At 44.1% G+C, this 25060-nt stretch overlaps 1 long non-coding RNA gene across 1 annotated transcript in view; it reads right to left on the bottom strand.

Annotated features, from left to right (window-relative positions):
• Positions 1-25060, bottom strand: part of LOC134730800 (uncharacterized) — a 140465-nt gene that overhangs the window by 33766 nt on the left and 81639 nt on the right. The window contains exon 3 of the long non-coding RNA XR_010112764.1: positions 23352-23489. This is a non-coding gene — a long non-coding RNA (uncharacterized LOC134730800). The remainder of the gene's footprint in view (positions 1-23351; positions 23490-25060) is intronic.

Genomic DNA, 25060 nt, shown 5'->3' with positions numbered 1-25060 from the left:
CACCATGTTGGCCAGGCTGGTCTCAAACTCCTGACCTCTTGATCTGCCCACCTCAGCCTCCCAAAGTGCTGGGATTACAGGCGTGAGCCACCATGCCGGGCCTAAAGTTTAAGTTTTTAAAATGAAAAGAATTATGGAAGTGGATAGTGATAAAGATTGTACATTATAAATGTATTTAATACTACCAAAATGTACACTGAAGAACTGGTGAGTTAGTCTGTTTTGCCATGCTGTAAAGGAATACCTGAGGCTGGGTAACTTATAGAGAAAAGAGGCTCACACCTGTAATCCCAGGGCTTCGGGAGACTGAAGCTGGTGGATTGCTTGAGTTCATGAGTTTGAGACCAGCCTGGGCAATATGGTGAAACCCTGTCTTTACAAAACATACGACAATTAGCCAGGTGTGGTGGTGCACACCTGTAGTCCCAGGTACTTGGGAGGCTGAGATGGGAGGATGGCTTGAGCCTGGGAGTTTGAGGCTGCAGTGAGCTATGATTCCATCACTGCAGCACTCCACCCTGGGTGATAGAGCCAGAACTTGTCTCAAAAAAAAAAAAGGCTGGGTGCAGTGGCTCACGCCTGTAATCCCAGCACTTTGGGAGACTGAGACGGGCAGATCACAAGGTCAGGAGATCGAGACCATCCTGGCTAACATGGTGAAACCCTGTCTCTACTAAAAATACAAAAAAATTATCCAGGCGTGGTGGCAGGTGCCTGTAGTCCCAGCTACTCAGGAGGCTGAGGCAGGAGAATGGTGTGAACCGGGAGGCAGAGCTTGCAGTGAGCCGAGATTGTGCCACTACACTCCAGCCTGGGTGACTGAGTGAGACTCTGTCTCAAAAAAAAAAAAAAAAAAGGTTTATTTGTCTCATGGTTCTACAGGCTGTACATGCATGCCACTAGCATCTGCTAGGCTTCTTGTGAGGCCTCAGGAAACTTACTTACGATAGAAGGTGAAAAGAGAACAGGCAGGAACATCACATGGGGAGAGAGAGAGCAAGAGAGGGAGAGAGAGGGAGCAAGAAAGAGAGAGAGAGAAGGAGCTCCTTGAAACAACCAGCTTTTGTGTGAACTAACAGAATGAGAACTCTCTCATCACCATGGGGAGGGCACCAAGCCATTCATGAGGGATCCGCCCCCATGACCCAAATACCTCCTGCCAGACCTCACCTCCAACATTGGGGATCACATTTCACCATGAGATTTGGAGGAGACACACATCCAAACCCTATCAGATGGTAAATTTTAAGTTGTGCGTATTTTAGCACAATTTAAAAAAAGAAAAAGAATTATAGCCAGATGAAAGAGCCCAGGAAAGTCAGCAAAGTAAACTTGTGCCCAATGCACAGAAGTGTAATTTTGTTTTTGTTTTTGAGACGGAGTCTCGCTGTGTGGTCAGGCTGGAGTGCAGTGGTGCGATCTGGGCTCACTGCAACCTCCGCCTCTCGGGTTCAAGTGATTCTCCTGCCTCAGCCTCCCAAGTAGCTGGGACTACAGGCATGCACCGCCCCCACGCCCAGCTAATTTTTGTATTTTTAGTAGAGACGGGGTTTCACCATGTTGGCCAGGATGGTCTTGATCTCTTGACCTCATATTCTGCCTTCCTCAGCCTCCCAAAGTGCTGGGATTACAGGCGTGAGCCACTGAACCCGGCTGTATAATTGTTTTAAGGCACTTATGTTTGGGGTGCCTTGTTAGGTAGCAAAGGCTAGGGACACAATACCAGGGGAAGACTTAGAGGAACCAGGAACAGAGGAATAAACTAGCAGCTGAGGCAGGAGAATCCTTGAACCCAGGAGGCAGAATTGGTAGTGAGTTGAGAGTGCACCACTGCACTGCAGTCTGGGAGACAGAGGGAGACTCAGTCAAAAAAAAAAAAAAAAAAAAGAGAGAGCTCCCAGTTCTGCAGGCTGACTCAGGTGTGAAGAGAAGATATGACCAACCCAGCACGTGCTGAGGAGCCCTGCCTGGGTCCTTAGCTGAGCAACCATTCCCAGACCAAACTGTCTTTCCACAACCTACTCCTGTCGACCTGATTGTTTAGTAGAGTGTCCTACTATGCCTGTGTTCACACTTTGATTTAGGCCTCAGTAAGTCCCACATTGGATTCTGTTCCTGCCTCTAACTGGGCTCTTTAATGTCCACCCATTCCTGTCTTACCAATGTATATTCAGACTTGGGCTTTTTAACTAAATATTTGGCTGGGCACAGTGGCTCACACCTCTAATCCCAACATTTTGGGAGGCTGAGGCAGGAGGATTGCTTGAGGCCAGGAGTTTGAGACCAGCTGGGGCAACATAGTAAGATCCCGAGGTCTACAAAAAATAAAAATACTAGCTGAATGTTGCGGTGCATGCCTGTATTCCCAGCTACTTGGGAGGCTGAGGCTGGAGGATGGCTTGAGCTCAGGAGTTTCAGGCTGCATGGCTCACTGCTGGCTCAATGCAGCCTGGAATTCCTGGGCTCAAACCATCCTCCAGCCTCAGCCTCCCAAGTAGCACTTGTACCACTGTCCACCAGCCTGGGAAACAGAGTGAGACCCAGTCTCAAAAAATAAAATAAAATAGAATGAAAATACTAAATATTCACCTGCATGCCCCATCTTTTGCTGTTTCCTGCTGATCTCCTAAATCTGACCTGGCTCACCACCTCCTTGTTCTGGTCCTTGGTTTTACCTTCTTACTCCAACCTATCAAGTGCCTTGGCAAACTCTGCATCAAGAAATTGGCATCACAGCTGAACCTTGGGGCTGGAACCCAGCCTTGGTTGTCTTTCATCATTTCCTTCTCAACATTGCACCCCCTTCTGCCACTGGAAGGCTGTCTTCTTCATTTATTTATTTATTTTTTTGAGATGAAATTTTTGCTCTGTTGCCCAGGCTGGAGTGCAATGGCACGATCTCAACTCACTGCAACCTCTGCTTCCTGGGTTCAAGCAATTCTCCTGCCTCAACCTCCTGAGTAGCTGGGATTACAGGCGCCTGACACCAAACCCAGCTAATTTTTTTGTATTTTTAGTAGAGATGAGTTTTCATCATGTTGGCCAGACTGGTCTCGAACTCTTGACCTCAGGTGATCCACCCGCCTCAGCCTCTCACAGTGCTAGGATTACCAATGTGAGCCACCTCGCCCGGCCCTGAAGGCTGTCTTCTAATGCGTTCCTGAATCCCTCACTGTCCCTGTGTTCTCATGGCTAACCTGCTTTCCAGCACATCAAGATGTCACTTACTGAGAATTTCAACTTCTGCCAGCCAGAAGTTGAAGGCAGCCAGTGGCAGGCAGTCTGATGCAGGCAGCTCTCTCCACCTGACCCCACAGAAGGGCTGCATTTCCGAAGTCAGTGGCTACTTCCTCCAAAGGATTACTCAGGACTTTCCTGGCAAGGGGGATGATTATGCCTGCCACAAAACTTATTAACTTGTCAATCCTTGGCAGAGGGGTTGTGCCTGAAAACTGTTTTCAAGTAGCAAGAATGCACTTGATTCATGGAGAGAGGCATTTTTTATTTGAGAAAAAAAAAAACTAAATCCCTTTTCTGCACTCCGATAAATGAAAAAATCCATACTATTAAATAGCACTAGGAAAAACTAGCTCTTAGAGGACTCATGAATACTTTCAAATTATGGTGAAACAAAGACACACAGAAGACAATGTCACAAATATAAGATACTCTTTTTTTTGAAACAGGGTCCTGCTCTGTCATTCAGGTTGGAGCGCAGTGGTATGATGATAGCTCAATGCAGCCTCTAACCCCTGAGCTCAAATAATCGTCCTGCCTTAGCCTCCTGAATAGCTGGGATTAGAGGTGAGCACCACCATGCCTGGCTAATTTTTGAATTTTTTTCTAGCAATGGGATTTCACCATGTTGTCTAGGCTGGTCTCGAACTCCTGACCTCAAGAGATCTGCCCACCCTGGCCTCCCACAGTGCTGGGATTACAGGTGGGAGCCACTCACCCAGCCCATATCACTTTTTGATCCTAAAAATCCCTTTATGTGTCTTTGGGATATTTAAGGAGATAGGTATTAAAGAGATTTAGTGGGCCAGGCACTGTAATCCCAGCACTTTTGGAGGCCGAGGTGGACAGATCACCAGGTCAGGAGATCGAGACCAGCCTGGTTAACATGGTGAAATCCTGTTTCTACCAAAAATACAAAAAGTTAGCCAGGTGTGGTGATGGACACCTGTAATTCCAGCTATTTGGGAGGCTAAGGCAGGACAATTGCTTAAATCTGGGAAGCGGAGGTTGCAGCAAGCTGAGATGGCGCCATTGTACTCCAGCCTGGGCAACAAGAGCAAAAGTCTATCTCAAAAATAAATAAATAAATAGTAGAAGTTTCCAGGTGTGCATTTCAGGGTGACAGGAAGCTTTACTCCATGTAGTAGCTCAGGAATTCAAGCTGATGGCTTCAAAAGTTACTGAGTGTCACCTTTTCTGACAATGTGAAGATGGAAAGAGTGGAAGTTTAAACCTCCAAATTTCCTTTTCAGTAAATGAGGCAGAAATTGCACATATTACTTCCTTTCCAGTTCCACCAGCAGTATAGTCATACGGCCACCCTAATCAAACAGGGCTGGAAAATGTAGTCTCAAGTTGGACTCAGGTCTACTACAACAATAGCAATAGATGTGTAAAACTGATTACAATTGCAGCTTGCATCTCTACCACACCATGACTGGCATAGACAAATTGTGGGCATACCCCATCGTGGATGAGGGACATTCCTTCTTGAGATCAAAGGATGAGATACTACTACCTGCACTCAGCACGGAGATTTCATTAGGAGAAAAAGTGAGAATTGGCTATAGGTGAGGTAATAAATAGTGTCTAGTGTATACTTTTCATATAAATAAACTGACAATTGGGAAAAAATAAATTAAGGCATTATATCTCTGCTTTGGTTTTATTACACTGTGTCTGACATGTTTAATTCTACATGAGTCTTCAGGACCAGACTCTGTCCTCTGAGGACAAGGATTTTGTTGGTGACATCCCTTTGCCCCCAACCTCTCCCTGTGGCTCTATGCTTGAAACACTGGAGGTGTTCCATGTTTGCTAATGACCAGAATGTACAAGGTTCAGGTTTCCTGACTGTTATGCATGTGCATGTGAAGAGACCACCAAACAAAAAAGAACTGGAATTGGAAGGACAGGGAGATTGAAGGATAGTGAGAGAGGCTGGAGAAGAGAGTGAAAAGACTGCTTCCCTGATTTGAAATTGGTGAGATGTTCCTTGGACTGGTCTGAGGACCCGAGGTCGTAGGTGGATCTCCTCACGGAGTGAGGGCGAGGACAGGGAACCAGTCTCCTGAAGGAGTCCTCCTGTCCCGGGTTTTGGCACCAAATGTCATGCGCATCCATGTGAAGAGACCACCAAACAGGCTTTGTGTGAACAATAAAGCTTTTTAATTACCTGGGTGCAGGTGAGCTGAGTCCGAAAAAGGAGTCAGCAAAGGGAGATAGGGGTGGGGCAGCTTTATAGGATTCGGGTAGCTAAAGGAAAATTACAGTCAAAGGGGGTTGTTCTCTGGTGGGCAGGGGTAGGGGTCATAAGGTGCTCAGTGAGGGAGGTTCTGAGACTCATTGTCCAGGAGAAGGAATTTCACAAGGTTAATTGATCAGTCGAGGTGGGGCAGGAACAAATCACAATGGTGGAATGTTATCAGTTAAGGCAGGAACCAGCCATTTTCAATTCTTTTGTGGTTCTTCAGTTGCCTTAGGCCATCTGGATGCAGGCTTGGGCTCGGAGGCCTGACAATGGCCATAGCCCTGGGCTGTGTATCTACCACACCAAGGAAAACAAGGAGTTGGAAATCAGGGTGGTTCATGGTTTTAACCATTGAGCCAACTTATACCAATGGTTGAGGACAGAAACGGAGTGATAGTAAAGTGAGCACATGTGGTTATAGTAATTGCAACATTGGGTTGGTATCATCCTTGACCTCTGTGTGTTGGGTTGGTTCTATGTCTATGTATTGAAATTTTCTCTGCTTCCCCCTGTCCTGTGGTGTATACACTTGGTACATTGCTCTGTATAACTCAGTCATGTTGCCAAAATAACCAGCTGTGTGCATATCCCTTCTCTTTCCTTGAGAATTTAGGATCCTCAAAATCAAGGGACATTTATTAATCTTATTTTTTTCCAGCATCTTTTATAATGCCTAGGAGGAAGGGTTTTTTTTTTTTTAATGTTGAGAAAACTGAACGAAAAAATAGTTTGCTTATGCTGACATAATACATCTTTCAAAACCCCTGACATGATTGGCCAATTATATAAATATTACTCACCACGACTTTAGGACAATAAGCAACACTATTGAATTTATAGATTAAACACATATTTATTGAGCATGTATTATGTGCAATAAAGTCGTCTACTACACAGCAGGGAGTAGTTCAAATGCAAAGTGGCTCCATGCAGCGAAGGCATTATCTAACACTCCTAATTATAGGAATATGGGCCCTTTTTCTATTTAAAGTTGAATTTAGGGATTAGTTAGATGTTATGGGGATTTCTACTAATAGTGAACTTTCTATAATTAGCCTTATCCAAGTAGATGGTGAATGATCACCAGAACAGAATATTACTCAAGGGAGGTAAAGCTCCATTTCTGAAAAAGCCTCTTCCAAAACAAAGTTTCCATAATTATAAGGGGCAAAGGGTGATGCTTTGGCTACATTCTATAGGAACTAAACTTACACCACCTTGTTCAACCATTGGTAAGGACTTTGACCATTCACTAATGAGCTGAAATATCAGGATAATTTTTTTTCTTTTTTTTGAGACACAGACTCACTCTGTCGCCCAGGCTGGAGTGCAGTGGCATGAACTTGGCTCACTGCAACCTTCCCCTCCTGGGTTCAAGTAATTCTTGTGACTCAGCCTCCTAAGTAGCTGGGATTAGAGGCATGTGCCACCATGTCTAGCTAATTTTTGTGTTTTTTGGTAGAGATGAGTTTCACCTCATTGGTCAGGCTGGTCTCGAACTCCTGACCTCAAGTGATCCACCCACCTTGGCCTCCCAAAGTGCTGGGATTACTGAAATGAGCCACTGCACCTGGCCAATGCTAGGAGAATTTGATAGTGATAATACGGTGTTTAGGGGCTAAGAATGGTCTAATTTTGTCCAATGCCCTAATTACTCATCATGGTGATATAGGAGTTAAGAAGAAATTACTTAGGCAGATAGTGAGGGTATGGGTGTCTTCGGTAATGTTTTCCTTTTTAATGAAAAGCAGCCTGAAAATCATTTTCTACCAAAGAGCAGCCTGTAAAGAACTGCAGACAGAGACAAGCAAGCTGGAAGCTTGCACGGGTGAATGACGGTAGGAAAAAGGTACCTGGGACTAGACATGTTCAAAATAACCATCTTCCCTTCCCCTTGCCAGCCATGTGTGCAGTAAGGAGCAGACAAGACAGCACCTGTCAAGGGGACAGTCCATTTGCATGGTAAGATTAGGGTGGGATGGCCAGACTTCCTAGAGACTATGTGTACCTAACACCTGATCAGACCAATCCGTGAGCCCTGTGTAAATCAGACACTGCCTCCTCGAGCCTGCCTATAAATCTAGTGCACTCCACTGGTCTTTTTCCTTTTCAGAAGCCCCTCTCTCTCACTAGAGAGAGAGCTTTTCTCCCTCCTCTTTCCTCTGCCTATTAACCTTCTGCTCCTAAACTCCTTGCATATGTCCATGTCCTAAAGTTCTTGGCACAAGACGACGAACCCCAGGTATTTGCTCCAGACAATGATGCCATGTCAATGGTGAGTTTCAGAAGGAAATGTCCTTACTTTAAGGGCAAAGCCAAGAGAAAAGAAGAAGAAAAAAAAAACCAACATGACTAAGGATAGCTGGGCCTGGATCCTAGACCCCAGTTCAGAGCTCAGGTAAGCTCTACTGGACCACATGTTAAAACATTTATCCTAAATTCTTAGGTATTAGCTTTTTCACATACAGTCCAGTTTCTTATACCTGCCAGTCCCAGTGGAGAATCAATCAGGACATATTCATTAAGATTGTCAGTGCTGGCTGGGCACAGTGGCTCACAACTGTAATCCCAGCACTTTGGGAGGCCGAGGTGGGTGGACTACCTGAGGTCAGGAGTTCTAGACCACCTTGGCCAACATAGTGAAACCCTGTATCTACTAAAAATACAGAAATTAGCCGGGCGTGGAGGTGGATGCCTGTAATCCCAGCTACTCGGGAGGCTGAAGCAGAATTGCTTGAACCCAGGGAGCGGAGGTTGCAGTGGGCCGAGATTGCGCCATTGCACTCCAGCCTGGCTACAGAGTGAGACCATATCTGAAAAAATTTTTAAAATTAGCCAGGTGTGGTGGCATACACTTGTAGTCCTCCTAACTACGCAAGAGAGTGAGGCAGGAGGATTGCCTGAGCTCAGGAGTTTGAAGTTTCGGTGAGCTATGATTGTAGCACTGTACTCAGCCTGAGTGACACAGAAAGAGCTCATCTCTAAAAAATTTCAAATATTCGCTGGGCATGATGACATGTGCTTGTAGGCCCATGGGAGCTACTTGGGAGTTGGCTTGAGCCAGAAGTTTGAGGCTGCAGTGAGCTATGATCATGCCACTGCTTTCCAGCCTGGGCCATAGAGCAAGACCCAGTCTCACAGAAATTAATAAATAATAATAAATAAATAAAGGGCTGGGGGTTGAAGGGAGGGCTCTCTCTTGTTCCTCTTCTCTTCTGCTATATCTCTTCCATCCAGAGGATATAGCAATAAGGCATCATCTTGGAAACACAGAGTAGCCTTCACCAGACACCAAGCCTCCTGCTGGCACCTTGATCTTGGACTTCCCAGCCTCCAGAACCAGGATACATCAATCTCTATTCTTTATACATCACCCAGTCTGTGGTATTTTGCTATAGCAGCACAAACCAACCAAGACACTATTGACACATGGAAGAAAAATGGGTCCCAGAGGTCCCCCTCCCCCGATCTGGCTTTCACCTGTACCCTTTGTCATGGAAGCAAGAGAGGTGGACATCGCTTTCTAGGCTTCAGGTTTCCAGAGCATAGACAGAAGAGTGTTGATAAAGGGGGGTGTCACAGAAAGTCAAATAACTTCTGGCAGGTCTCCACTAGGATATTATGTTGTAAATGACTTTAATAAGGAGACTTTCAGGCTGGGTGCAGTGGCTCATGCCTGTAATCCCAGCACTTTGGTAGGCCAAGGTGGGAGGATCACCTGAGGTCAGGAGTTTGAGACCAGCCTGGCCAACATGGTGAAACCACATCTCTACTAAAAATACAAAAATTAGCCAGGCGTGGTGGTACATGTCTGTAATTCCAGCTACTTGGGAGGCTGAAGCAGGAGAATCACTTGAATGTGGGAGGTGGAGGTTACAGTGAGCTGAGATGTGCCACTGAACTTCAGCCTGGGCAACAGAGTAAGACTCTGTCTCAAAAAAATAAAAATAATAAGGAGACTTTTAGAGGCTGCAACCTAGAAACTCAGCCTCGGGTTGGCAACAGGCAGACGCTTAATCAAGTTGGAAAATGCATTCTAATGCAAAAGGAGAAGAATTGGCAGACAGCTGGCAGGGATGCTGTACCCTGGCTGGGCTCTGGAAGGCCCTGCTGGGCAACTTTAACAGGTTGCAGCCGAGAAACAAGAGATGGGTCACATAAAGGAACTTTCAGTGGTCTTCAGCAAATGTGGCTGGTCAATGGCTTACAATGCAACTCCCTGAGATTCTTTCCCCTGCTCTGGATGTGGAAGGGTATAGAAGGGTATGAAATAGTGTCCCTCTAGGTTGAGCTCATGGGCCAAGTGTGATGAGATGGAATGTAGTAGATATAAATGCAAACTTCCTCCCTTTAGTTCTAAAAACAATTGCATGAAAATCAAACAGGGAACTTGGCTTTGACTTACTGGTTTTGACTGGCTCAACAAAGGTTTTTTATTCTGATGCTTAGTTGTGTAGAGATCTGCCTTATTGTGCCTGGGCTGGACAAGTTCAGATTTAAATGCTATATTTAAGAGGAACAACACAGGCAACCTATATATTGTTTAGAGGACATTAATAAATGGTATAGGAAATTGAATTAGCAAGTGCCTAGTTTATTTAATCTTTAATATTCCAGGATTTCAAGTTTGTGAAAATATAGCTGAAAAGGATGTGGTCCCTGGTATAGTGGCTCATATCTGTAATCACAGTGTTTTGCAGGGCTAAGGTGGGAAGATCACTTGAGCCCCTGGGTTCAAGACCAGCCTGGGCAACATAGCAAGACCTCATCACTATGAAAATTTGTAAAAAATTAGCTAGGCCTGATGGTGTATACCTGTATCCCAGCTAGTCAGGAGGCTGAAGCAGGAGGATCACTTGACCCCAGGAGTTGGGGGCTGCAGTTAGTTATGATCATGCCCCTGTACCCCAGCCTGGGCAATAGAGCAAGACCCTGTCTCTAAAAAATAAATAAATAAAATAAAATAAAAAATAAGGGGGCTTGGGGTTGTTGAATTCCCACCATATCCTAAGCACTACGGTATATAACGCTGTGGCTATGTTCTCCAGTTTGATCATTCTGGTCATTGTTCCCATTTCACAGATGAGGAAACCAGGGCTTTGAGAGGCTAGGCAGTTTTCCTACTCACCCAGCCAATCAACAGCATACCTTCTTTCTGCCCAATTCAATTCCACAACATCAAGCATGTCACATTCTGTGACTGTAAGATTCTTTGCTTCAGTGATTCTATGAATGATTCTTTGTATTTTTTTTTGTTGTTGTTTGTTTTTGTTTTTTTTGAGACACAGTCTTGCTCTGTAACCCAGGCTGGAGTGCAGTGGCGCTATCTCGTTTCAATACAACCTTTGCCTCCCAGGTTCAAATGATTTTCCTGCCTCAGCCTCCCAAGTAGCCGGGATTACAGGCAAGTGCCACCACATCCAGCTAATTTTTGTATTTTTTGGTAGAGGTGAGGTTTCGTCATGTTGGCCAGGGTGGTCGCAAACTCCTGACTTCGGGTGATCTGCCCACCTTAGCCTCCGAAAGTGCTGAGATTGCAGGCATGAGCCACCGAGCCCGGCCCCTATGAATGATTCTAACATTGCAGTGTTCAGAGACTGCACAGAATGGCTGTGCAAGAATAGAAAGGTTCAAAGGGGCACGGGGAGCACGAGGTGGAAGAAGGAACAGAGAAATTACAGAAGTGGTCATTCATTAGGTCCCCTGCCCCGCAAACAAAACATTCTTGTTTATTTCTCTGCATTTCTGCCAGGCAGCCATGTGACCTGAGAAGAGCTCCCTTGTGAGACAGGATTTTTCTCATTTCCTGGCTCCTAATCTAATAGAAATGTCTAAACTAGTTGGCTGGCTCTGCCTGAAGAGGGGGGAGTGGGGAGAAAAGGTAGAATCAATCACTCCATTTGAAACTGCATCTGCTGAAAAGATGTCACGAAGAGGCAGGGAGGACCAGAATTCTGTTTACCCAAGCACTTCTCCTAGCAACCGCTGGCCCATTTCTTGTTTCTTGGCTGCAACCTGTTAAAGGTGCCCAGCAGGGCCTTCCAGAGCCTGGCCAGGGCACAGCGTCCCTGCCAGCTGTCCGCCGATTCTTCTCCTTTTACATTAGAACGCGTTTTACAACTTGATTAAGTGCCTGCCTGTTGCCAACCCTAGGCTGAGTTTCTAGGTTGCAGCCTCTGAAAGTCTCCTTATTAAAGGCATTTACAAAATAATATCCTAGTGGAGAGCTGCCAAGAGTTATTTGAAACTCCAATTATTCCCATGGGACAGTCAATGTGAGTTTTCCCCAGTTAGAATTCATTTGGCTGGAAGACAGAGTCCTTGATACACACTTGTAAAAGTAAATTAATATTTGTGGGTTTTTTTTTTTTACTTTTTATTAAATCTTTTTTTATTTGTACAGATTTATGGGGTTCAAGCGTGATTTTGTTACATGCATAGATTGCGTAGTAAGGTTAGAGTTTTTGGGTATCCATCACTCAAATAACATACATTGTATCGATTAAGTAATTTCCCGTTATCTGCCCTCCCTCTCACCCTCTCACTCTTCGCAGTCTCCATTTTTTATCATTCTACACTCTACATCCATGTTTAAATATTTATAATTAAAGGAACTGCAATTGTGATTCAGCTCCGACGTGGGTGGCAGAGACCTTACCTGTGTCCTAGCTACAAACGAAAGCTGCAGAATCTATCAGTTCTTGGTCATTTGTAGTGCCAGATCTCAGGAGGCAGATGAGTTCTGCAATAAGCTCACACTTCCTTGGATGTTTAAGATCATTGCACAGGCTGAGCATGGTGGCTCACACCTGTAATCCCAACACTTTGAGAGGTCGAGGTGGTTGGATCACTTGAGGTCAGGAGTTCGAGATCAGCCTGGCCGGTATGGTGAAACCCTGTCTCTATTAAAAATACAAAAATTAGCCAGGTGTGGTGGTGCACGCCTGTAGTCCCAGCTACTCAGGGGACTGAGGCACGAGAATCACTTGAACCAAGGAGATGGTGGTTGCAGTCTCGCCACTGCACTCTGGCCTGGGCGACAAGAGCGAGACTCCATCTCAAAAAAAAAAAAAAAAAAAAAAAGATCTTGTTGCTCAGAGTTTTGGCAGAGATCACAAAGGCCAAGACAAGCATGAAATGTGTCAAGGACACGAACATCCTTCATTAAGGTCCTAGACCTTGTTCAGGACATGCTAAGAGATGCCAAACCGCTTCAGCTAGCATTGGTCTTGTGACAGGCTGCTTATATAGGAATCGATTAAGAAGGGTATGGAGGATTTCTCTGGAGAGACTTGTTAGTATGCCATATCTCCACTCAGGGCCTCAGGAGGCCTCAGGGCAAGAGAGTGGGCTAGAAGAAAGCCATCTGGGGGTATTCTGTGTGGCTCTGGGGTTGGAACATCATAGGGAACTAGGCATCTGACTCGCTTGTGACTGAGCTGCAGAAAGGGGCTTGTACTCTCACACCTGGCCATCACACAGAGAAAGAACTGTACCAGAATGGCCTGTAGGTCTAGAGTGGGCAGGGCAAACTCTAGTGAGGTCTCTATGTGCCAGATATGGACCTGCTAAAGGGGCTCTTCCATAAGGGTCAAGATAACTCCAACAGAGGGTGAACTTCAGGACAGGAGCTGAGCAGAACACTAAAAGCCGTGAGGGGAAGAGGCATTGCCCACAGCAAGGGAAGCTCAGGTGCAGGAATCCTGATGACCGAGAAGGGATGCCCAAAGAACCCTCAAGAGACCCCCATAAGGAAGAGAATTAACACACACCCAGCAGTTCCAATGGTAAATCCAATGGCATCAGTCAAGTGTACCTTTCCTCTCCTCCCTCATCCTTTCCAACTCGCAGGGACCCAAAGTACAGTCAGAGAGTGACAGAGGGAAGGAGAAACAGGGAAGGAGGCCACCATCATCTACTGCCCACTCCCCACTCCCCACTGCAGGTTTCCCAGCCACAAAAAGGCTGAGCTAGGAGACTGAAAGGGGGACATTTTATTACCCGAGAATGACCTTAAAAGCTGAAGGAACCTAACTGAAATTTCATGTAGCATTAGTGGAGACGAAAAAACCAGGGAAGTGGTCAAAAGTTAAAGTACAGTGACAGATAGAATCGTGTTACATCCAAGTCTACCTCCAAGTCTAGTTTAACTATTAAATCTGTTGGTAGAGTCTTCCTAAAAGACAGAAGACTCCAGAACCAAAACCACAACAAAATAAAAATATGTGCATTATCAATCAAAAACTACAGTAATCATGTGATTGGGACATATAATATACATTTTTGGGGGGAGGTTGTTTTTTGTTTTTTTGTTTGTTTGTTTTGAGACGGAGTTTCGCTCTCGTTGCCCAGGCTGGAGTGCAATGGTGCAATCTTGGCTCATTGCAACCCCCACCTCCCGGATTCAAGCGATTCTCCTGCCTCAGCCTCCCGAGTAGGTGTGATTACAGGCACCTTCCATCTCACTTGGCTAATTTTTTGTATTTTTAGTAGAGACTGGGTTTCACCATGTTGGCCAGGCTGGTTTCAAACTCCTGACCTCAGGTCATCATCCACCTTGGCCCCCCAAAGTGTCGGGATTACAGGCTTGAGCCACCGCACACGGCCTGAGTTTTTATATGAGAAAAACTGTTAGCACAAGATCATGCCTCCTTCCTGCTAACTAAAAACATTCTCATGAGTCATTGAAGGGATAAAATATTCTAACACTTAGGCCATCTTAGTCTCAATCTCACAATGTCCCTGTTGTACTCTTATAATGCTACATACCGCTGGAAATGTTCTGTTCAGAGTGTTACATTCAATACCCTGTCACTGATTTCTTTAAGAAATAGAATATGGTTTTATAGCTTATGAAAGCATTGGTGTGCAGAAAAACATACTGTAGCCATATATTTTCTTTCTCATACCCTCACATTTCTGGAGAAACATAATCTACCCATTTAATAAGAAATGCAGAATTCTGCATTTAGTTGAAAGAAGCCCCTTTTTCATAAGAGATTTTATAATTCCTGAGTCTCGTGTGCAAATGGCAGAGAGTTACTCCCACAGTTCCCCTGCCAAACCCTCTCTTGCAGTAGATGAGATGTATCATTCCTTTTCTTATCTTGCATACAGAGTTGGCCACTGACAACTTACAATAGCTCCAGCTGACATGGGTTTCTCACATCTGGCCAGACACTCATTCCTCTTTTCCTTTTTATATGTAGTGGTCTTAAGACATGTGTTTAAATTTTTTGACATTTCTACCCATCAAGTCTAGTTCTCCTTCCCTAGAACATGAGCTGGTCTTAAGGATTCACTTCTCAAAAATAGAAAATGGCAGAAGCAATATTGCGTGACATTCAGAACTAGATCATAAAAGACAATACAGCATCAGCTTGGAATAATTTGGAACTCTTGCTGTTGGAACCCAGCCACCAGGCTGGGTCCCAGGCCACACAGAACAAACTCATGTCAGTGATCTGGCCAACAGCATGGCTCAGACCCCAGCTCACAACTAGCATCACCCATCAGACAGGTGAGTAAGGAAGCCTCAGCTATGGTTTGACTACAACTCCATGAGAGACTACAACTGCCCAGCTGAGCCCAGCAACATGAGAGATTATAATACATAATCACTGCTGTTTTATCCCACAAAGTGTATGGCGGTTTGTGACACAGCTGTAGGAAATCATCACACTATCAAGATGCGATTCTTTAAGCATGTAAAGAAGTAATACCCAAAAATTCCATATCTGGCAAAACTATCCTTCTGCAAGGAAAGAGAAATAACATTCTCATAGTAAAGAAAACTCTTTAAAAAGTCCCTGGCTTAAAGAACTGGCTAAAAGAAGTTCTTCATACAAAAGAAAATGATAAAAGAATAAATCTTGGAGCATCAGGATGGAAAAAAGAACAATGGAAAGAGCAAATCTGGGTACATACAATAGACCATTGTTTTCCTCATGTGCTTTATAAATCATATTTGATGATTGCAACAAAAATTATGAAACTATCTGATACTCAGGACTGACACGTGAAAAGGCAGAGAAGGCAAAGAGACCCCACTGGAAGTAAGATTTTCATGCTTCACTCAAAGTACTGGAAATTCTGGTACTCTTAGACCATGATAAGTCACATTATGTATATTTTAATTTCCACAGCAACCACTAAAAACATTATACAAAGAAATACAGTCAAAAACATTATAAATTAACTGAGATGGAACATTTAAAAAATATTCACGGGATCTTCAGGAAGGTGAGACAAGAAAAACAGAGAGAACAAATCAGGAAAAAAGGTATATTTAAGCACTAATAAATCAATAATTACTTTCACTGAACGTGGCCTTAAGACATCATCAACAAAATTTAGACCTTGGTAGGGTAGATAAAAACATTGTGACACAACTGTATGGTGTTTACAAGAAACTCACATCAAATCCAGATAGGAGGTCAAAAGTGAAAGGATAGAAAATATACACCAAGAATACTATCATAAAAGAAAATCAAGGGTGGCTATAATAATATCTGTTAAAGTAGACTCTTGGGAAAGGAAATTACTACAAAGAGAGACATATCATTATTATATATGATAAACAGATCAGTTCTCCAGGAAGACCTGGATGTGTATGGACCAAAGAATAGAGTGTCAAGATCCATGAAGCAAAAATCAATAGAGCTGAGAGGAGAACTAGACAAATCCACAATTAGAGTTTAAGAATTTAACACTTCTCTCCCAACCACTAATAAAACCACTAGGTAGAAACTGGCAAAGATATAGAAGATTGGAATCATGCAATCAACCAACAGGTTCTAATTGACATATGTAGAACGCAGCAAAAAGCAAAAAAATAATAAGCTATTTTTTTCCCCAGTGCTCATGGAGCATATTCTAAGATAGGCCATATCCTGGACCACAAAATAAACTTCAGCAAATTTTTAAAAACTGAAATTATAGCCGGGCACAGTGGCTCACACCTGTAATCCCAGCACTTTGGGAGGCTGAGGTGAGCAGATCACGGGGTCAGGAGTTTCAGACCAGCCTGGCCAACATGGTGAAATCCTGTCTCTACTAAAATTACAAAAATTAACCAGGTGTGATGGCGTATGCCTGTACTTCCAGCTACTTGGGAGGCTGAGGCAGAAGAGTTGCTCGAACCTGGGAAGCTGAGGTTGCAGTGAGCCAAGATCATGCCACGCACTCAAGCCTGGGCAACAGAGTGAGACTCCATCTCAAAAAAAAAACAAAAACACAAACAACAACAACAACAACAACAACAAACCACCACCACCAACAAAAAAAACAACATTGAAATTATATACAGTGTGATCTCTGGTCATGGATTCCAACTAGAAATCAATAAGACAAAAACAATGGAAACTAAACAGGAAAAATTAAACAACACACTCCTAAATAATCAATTGGCCAAGTAGGAAGCTTCAAAACAAATAAAAATGCATACAAGCAAACAAAAATAAAAGATAACAAAATATTGGGATGTAGTTAAGAGATTTTGAGAGGAAAATTTATAACACTAAATGCTTACATAAAGAAAAAGGAAAGATCTCAATAAGTAATCTAAGTTCCTATGCCTCAGGAAATCCAAAATATCAAAATCCAAAGCAAGCATAAGGAAGGAAATAATAAAAATTACATCAGGAATTAATTAAATTAAGAAAAGAAAAACAATACAGAAAAATCAATGAAACAAGAAGATGGTTCTTCAAAAGAGTACATTTGATAAACCTTTAGGAAAAACTGACAAAAATAGAAGACACAAATCATCAATATCAAAAATATAACACCGTACATATAGAGTATATTAATATCATATTCTGGGATATCGCTGCAGATTCTGTAGCCATTAAAACATTAAGAGAACACCAAAAACCACAACTTAGGAGAAATGGACAAATTCCTGAAAGCCACATACTGCCAAAACTCAACCAAAATGAAGTGGATCACCTGATCAGCTCCATAATGATTCAAAAATTGAATTTGTAATTTAAAATCCTCCCCAAATTAAACTACAATAATATATTTCTAGACACCTAGCAAAATGACCAAATCAAAAAATAGTAAGAACACTAAATGCTGGTGAGGATATGGAGAAACTGAATCACTCAGTCACTGTTGGTACAAATGTAAAATGGCACAGTCACTCCATAAAACAGTTTGGCAGTTTCTTATGAAGTTAAATACACAAATGTTACACAATCCAGAAACTGTGTGCTTGATCATTTAACTCAGAGGAATGGAAACTTATGTTCACAAAAAATCCTGAAAATAGTAGCTTTATTAGTAACAGCCTATGGAAATAACCCAGTGTATTTCACCCAGTGAATGATTACACAAACTGTGGTATACGTATACTGTGGGTACTATGCAGCAATAACAAGGGAATAAATTATTGATTTTTTAAATGAAAAAATTTGGATGAATCTCCAGGAAATTTATGCTAATGAGAGGTGACAGCGTTCTGGCAGTCCTCATAGCCCTCCCTAGCTCTGGGCGCCTCCTCTGCCTGGGCTCCTACTTTGGCGGCACTTGAGGAGCCCTTCGGCCCACTGCTGCACTGTGGGAGCCCCTTTCTGGGTTGGCCAAGGCTGGAGCCCACTCCCTCAGCTTGTGGGGAGGTGTGGAGGGAGAGGCGCGAGTGGGAACCGGGGCTGCGCGTGGAGTTCCGGGTGGGCGTGGGCTTGGTGGGCCCTGCACTCGGAGCAGCCAGCTGGCCCTGCTGGCCCTGGGCAGTGAGGGACTTGGCACCCGGGTGAGCGGCTGCGGAGGGTGTACTGGGTCCCCCAGCAGTGCCGGCCCACCAGCGCTGTGCTGGATTTCTCGCCCCCATCCTTAGCTGCCTTCCCACGGGGCAGGCCTTGGGACTGCAGCCCGCCATGCCTGAGCCTTCCCCCGCCTCCGTGAGCTCCTGTGTAGCCCGAGCCTCCCTGACGATTGCCGCCCCCTGCTCCAGGGCGCCCAGTCCCATCGACCACCCAAGGGCTGAGGAGTGCGAGTGCATGGCGCGGGACTGGCAGGCAGCTCCACCTGCAGCCCCAGTGCGAGAGCCACTGGGTGAAGCCAGCTGGGCTCCTGAGTCTGGCGGGGCCTTGGAGAACCTTTATGTCTAGCTCAGGGATTGTAAATACACCAATCGGCACTCTGTATCTAGCTCAAGGTTTGTAAACACACCAATCAGCACCCTGTGTTTAGCTCAGGGTTTGTGAGTGCACCAATTGACACTCTGTATCTAGCTGCTCTGGTGGGGCCTTGGAGAACCTTTGTGTGGATACTCTGTATCTAACTAATCTGATGGGGAGGTGGAGAACCTTTGTATCTAGCTCAGGGATTGTAAATGCACCAATCAGTGCCCTGTCAAAACAGACCACTGGGCTCTACCAATCAGCAGGACGTGGGTGGGGCCAGATAAGAGAATAAAAGCAGGCTGCCGGGACCAGCAGTGGCAACCCGCTGGGGTTTCCTTCCACACTGTGGAGGCTTTGTTCTTTCACTCTTTGCAATAAATCTTGCTGTCGCTCACTCTTTGGGTCCACACTGCTTTTATGAGCTGTAACACTCACTGCGAAAGTCTGCAGGTTCACTCCTGAAGCCAGCGAGACCACAAACCCACCAGAAGGAAGAAACTCCGAACACATCCGAACATCAGAAGGAACAACCTCCAGATGCGCCACCTTAAGAGCTATAACACTCACCGCGAGGGTCCGCAGCTTCATTTTTGAAGTCGGTGAGAACAAAAACCCACCAATTCTGGACACACACTAAGTGAGAAAAGCTAACCCTGAAGTGTTACGTATTACTGTATGATTTTATAGAATATTTTTGAAAAGACAAAATTTTAGAAAAAATAAGATTACCAAAGGTTAGGGGTGGGAGAGGAAAGGAAGATGGGTGTAGTTATGGAAGAGTGACATGGCCTGGCGCTGTGGCTCACGCTTGTAATCCTAGCACTTTGGGAGGCCCAGGCGGGTGAATCATGAGGTCAAAAGATCGAGATCATCCTGGCCAACATGGTGAAACCCCGTCTCTACTAAAAAATACAAAAAATTAGCTGGGGATATTGGCGGGCGCCTGTAATCCCAGCTACTCAGGAGGCTGAGGTAGGAGAATCACCTGATCCCGGGAGGCGGAGGTTGCAGTGAGCCGAGATGGCACCACTGCGCTCCAGCCCAGGAAACAGAGTGAGACTCCGTCTCAAAAAAAAAAAAAAAAAAAGAGAAAAGAAAAAGATAGAGTGACATGATGAGGTGTCCTCCTGGTAATGGTGTTGCTCAATGTCTTGATGGTGGCCGATAAAGCTTCAGATATGATATCTTTGTATAAAATTAAATGTGCATGCACACAGACACAAATGAGTTATACATACAATTGGGGAAATCTGAAAAAGATGAATTGATTATATCAATGACATACTGGTTGTAATATTGTACTATAGTTGTTCAAGATGTTACCATCGGGAAAACTGGATATAGAGTGCTCTGTAATTTTTCTTAGAACTGCATGTGAATCTGTAATTATATCAATAAAACCTTTTTTTTTTTTTGAGACAGAGTCTCGCTCTTTCACCTAGGATGGAGTGCAGTGGCACAATCTCAGTTACTGCAGCCTCTGCCTCCCAGGTTCCAGTGATTCTCCTGCCTCAGCCTCCGGGGTAGCTGAGATTACAGGCGTGCATCACCACGCCCAAATTTTGGTATTTCTAGTAGAGACAGGGTTTCATCATGTTGGCCAGGCTGGCCTCAAGCTCCTGACCTCAGGTGATCCGCCTGCCTGTGCCTCCCAAAATGCTAGGATTACAGGTGTGAATCAGTAAAACTTTTAACTAAACATTATGTTTATAAAGTGGTTGTGATAGTATGAGATAAATTGTTTGTAAAATAGCTATAGGCTTAAAAAGCTAAAATGTTCATGAAATTTACCTACACCATGAATATACTTAAACAGAAAGCAAAATAAAAAGGGTATAAAATGTAAAATTGGGCTGGGCGTGGTGGCTCACGCCTGTAATCCAAGCACTTTGGGAGGCTGAGGTGGGCGGATCACCTGAGCTCAGGAGTTCAAGACTAGCTTGGCCAACATAGTGAAACCCTGTCTCTACTAAAAATACAAAAAAATTAGCTGGGTGTGGTGGCAGGTGCCTGTAATCCCAGCTACTCGGAGGCTGAGGCAGGAGAATTGCTTGAAACCGGGAGGCAGAGGTTGCAGTGAGCCGAGATCGCGCCATTGCACTCCAACCCGGGCAACAAGAGCGACACTCCATCTCAAAAAAAAAAAAAAAAAAGTAAAATTAAAAAGGAGGCCGGGCATGGTGGCTCATACCTGTAATCCTAGCACTTTGGTAGGCCAAGGCGGGTGGATCGCGAGGTCAGGAGTTCAAGACCAGCCTGGACAAAATGGTGAAACGCTGCCTTTGCTAAAAATACAAAAATTAGCCAGGTGCGACAGGCACCTGTAATCCCAGCTACTCGGGAGGCTGAGGCAGGAGAATCGCTTGGACCCAGGGGGTGGAGGTTGCAGTGAGCTGAGCAAAGATTGCACCACTGCACTCCAGCCTGGTCAATAGAGTGAGACTCTGTCTCAAAAAAAAAAAAAAAAAAAAAAGAATGGAAAGGTCAAAAGGAGGTGAAGTATACTATGTTAAAACTTTTTTCAAATTTTTTATAATGAGCATATGAGACTTTTATAATAGGAAAACATTCATTTGATTAAAATATATACTTTTATTCATTCTGATCCTTTCTGGGTCCCTGGTACTTGTCGCATTATCAGAATCACCCACTTTTCTCTTGCTTAAGGCTGCTTACATGGCTTCCTTGTGGATTTCTTCCCCATTCCTCTGCTAATGTACTTTGGGCTTGTCTTGAAATTATCCAACTGTGAAGACACAGAATTTCAAATTTGCCTGCCTATGCACAAACATCGCCACAGCTGGGAGGATTCTTTAGGGAAATGTTGAAAGCAAGTCGAGATGCTAGAGGAGTTTGGAGAAGATTTTTTCACATGGAGAGTTCCGGCTGCAATTAAGTTGTACTCAAAACCAGATAGGCTAGAAAATATTGGGGAGGCAAATGTGGTTCCATCCTTTATACAAAGAATAGTGTTTCATATCCGGATAAAAGAAAATCTTCAATGAATTGCAAAATCTTTAGAGGCAGAAGGCACCCAAGAGACAGGTCACCATGCAGAACAATTCTAGGTGGCTCCATTCACATTTAGCCTATGTACGTGGTGGCCCCTGGGATTGTGCAGTGCGCAACTTACACAACTGTACGCAGGGATTCTGCTGAATCCAGTCATTACCACCCTTGCCCTTCCTCACACACAGATTTAGGATCCTTTTACAGAGGAGGCAAGTGAGGCCAAGAGGAGGAAAGCAAATTGTTCAAATCCACCCAGCTAACCACAGAGCCAGACTAAAATCCAGATTATTGAATTTTAGAGCAATATTCTTTCCTCTCTACAATGATGACTGGAAAGGATATTGTCACTCAAAACAGCCACCTCCACCACAGCAACAAGTTCATTCTTAAAAGTATTTGTTTCAGGCCAGGCATGGTGGCTCACGCCTGTAATCCCAGTACCTTGGGAGGCTGAGGCAGGCAGATCACCTGAGGTCAGGAGTCCAAGACCAACCTGGCCAACAAGGTGAAACCCGGTCTCTACCAAAAATACAAAAATTAGCCGGGCGTGATGGTGGATGCCTGTAATCCCAGCTACTCAGGAGGCTGAGGCAGGAGAATTGCTTGAACCTGGGAAGGAGGAGGTTGTAGTGAGCTGAGATCGCACCATTGCACTCCAGCCTGGGCGACAAGAGCAAAACTCCATCTCAAAAAAAAAAAAAAAGTATTTGTTTCAGATCCACATGACTGTAGGCTAAACCAGGGCTATTTTTATAGCATCTCAAATTCTAAATTGAGTGAAAATTCTAAGTACAGTTTTCTCACATACGAAATGACAATAATAGTACCTACCTCTTAGGGTTCTTCTGGAGATAGATGAGTTAATATTTGTGGAACACTTACAACAGTGCCTGTCATAAAGTACTATATAGGTATTGGATATTATTATTATTACTATTAGCATGTATTTCTCCCCCATTAATACGTGGGTTCTTCAGAGACCACATGTTTTATCTGTGGTTTCATTGGACCTCGTATGACTTTGAGGAGTGATGTATCAATGTTGTTTGATGATGGATGGATGGATGGGTGGATGGATGGATGAATAGATAAATGAATGGATGGATGGTTGGATGGATGGATAGATGGACAGATGAGTGGAGAGATAGATGGATAAAAGAGTATGGATGAATGAAAGGATGGATGAATGGATGGAAGGTGGATGGATGGATGGATGGATGAAAAATGAATGAATGGATGGATGGTTGAATGGATGGGTAGATGGACAGATGAATGGAGAGATTAGATGGATAAAGGAGTATGGATGAGTGAAAGAGGATGGATGAATGAATGGATGGATGAAGGAGGATGGATGAATGGATGCATGGTGGATGGATGCATGGTGGATGTATGATTGAATTCAAGCTCTTGTTAGTAACACAACGGAATGAGTATTTCATTGGACTTTTTTTCATGGAGAACAAAGATATGACACCATTCACAAGTGATATGTGAATGCTTTAGTTTCATTGAATTCTAGACAGTTCAAGGCCTTTGATGACTCATCTTACCCAACTTATGGCTTGATGCAGGAAATCACATGACCAGTAGCCTAAACATGCAGCTCTAGTTTAAAAACTGTGGCAAAGTGAGAGCTCATTCCATGGGAGGCAGACAGTCCTGTGACTGTACCACTGTAATGATTAGCAAGTTCTTCTTAGGTCCATTCTATGCCTTCAACTTACCTGGACCTCCTGGTGACACCAAGAAGGAGTCTAATTTCACCACCACCAGGTTTTTTGTTCACTTGTTCAGCAAATATTTAGTGAGCATACAATGATTAAAGAGTAAACATGGTTCCTGCTGTCTTGGAGATGACTTTGCTATGGAAGAGACAGAAGAGAAAATGATTTGCTGAAGATAAAAGGACACACTATGGAAAGTGCTACAGAGGAAATGCACAGGGGAAGCTGTTTTGACCAGGGCACCCCTGAATCTGCCCTGAGATGCAGCAGAGAGGAGGGGTGCTGGTTTTCAGTGCTGCAGAGTCTACTAATAGTGTAGATAGAAGCAAGGCGCAGTGGCTCACACCCATAATCCCAGCACTTTGGGAGGCTGAGGTGGGCGGATCACGAGGTTGGGAGTTTGAGACCACCCTGGCCAGCATAGTGAGACCCCATCTCTACTAAAAATACAAAAATTAGCCAGGCGTGGTGGCGAATGCCTGTAATCCCAGCTACTCAGGAGGCTGAGGCAGGAGAATCACTTGAACCCAGGAGGCGGAGGTTGCAGTGAGCTGAGATTATGCCATTGCACTCTAGCCTGGGTGACAGAGCAAGACTCTGTCTCAAAAGAAAAAAAAAAAGTATATATAGAGTGTAGATAGAAAAGTGTCAGGACCACACATTAATTCAATGATTGTTCAACTTTCAACTAGGTGAGGTAAGAAAGACAGTGTCAGCCAGGCAACTGCTTGCAGATGCTTAGGTATTCTGAAAAAAAGCACCCCAAAATTGAACAGCCAGATGGATCATCCAAATTGGAACAGACTTTGGAGATCACCCGGGTCATACTGCTCCCTCAGCATGTGCTCCTTGTGCACACACCCATACACACAAACTGACGACACTTAACAAGAGAAAGGGGTAAACTTCAGATGTCCTGACCCCAGCTCTCTCTCTCTGACCATTGGTACATTGTCTTTGCTTATGCTAACTCGTATATGCTGTGGTCCTCAGGATTTTCTTAATGAGTTTAGAAATGTCATTTTACTAACTCATTCAACCATTTATTCGTTCATTCATTCATTTGGCAAAACTGAAGCTGAGATGTTCCAAAAAGCACTATCTACCCCTCCCTTCCCTTCCAAATCCCCTACCACAGTTTTTTTTGGGGGTTTTTTTTGTTTGTTTGTTTGCTTTTGTTTTTTTTTGAGGCAGTCTTGCTCTGTTGCCCAGGTGCTGCAGTGCAGTGCTGTGATCTCGGATCTCGGCTTACTGCAACCTCCACCTCCTGAGTTCAAGCAATTCTCGTGCCTCAGCCTCCCAAGTAGCTGGGATTATAGGTGTGTACCACCACACCTGGCTAATTTTAGTATTGTTAGTAGAGACGTGGTTTCACCATGTTGGCCAGGCTGGTCTCAAACTCATGAACTCAGGTGATCCTTCTGCCTTGGTCTCTCAAAATGCTGGGGTTACACACGTGAGCCACCATGCCCGGCCCCCTATGTCCTCTACTATAGTCTTAACCCCACAATGTGCCTAAACAACTAATCCCAAGAAGGAGGCTATATTAGAATCAATATACTGGTATATTGATTCTATACATATATACCTATATATTGGTTTATATCAATATATTGGTATATTCCTAAGATACTAATATCATTTGTTTTAATCATCAGTTTAACCCATTGAGGGTTGATCATGCCCATTTTACAGATAGAAAACTGAGG

The sequence above is a fragment of the Pan paniscus genome, chromosome 6, assembly GCF_029289425.2.
Source record: "Pan paniscus chromosome 6, NHGRI_mPanPan1-v2.0_pri, whole genome shotgun sequence".
Taxonomy (NCBI): domain Eukaryota; kingdom Metazoa; phylum Chordata; class Mammalia; order Primates; family Hominidae; genus Pan; species Pan paniscus.
Note: the sequence above shows the minus strand (reverse complement) of the source record. Positions and strands in the feature narration are given on the sequence as shown.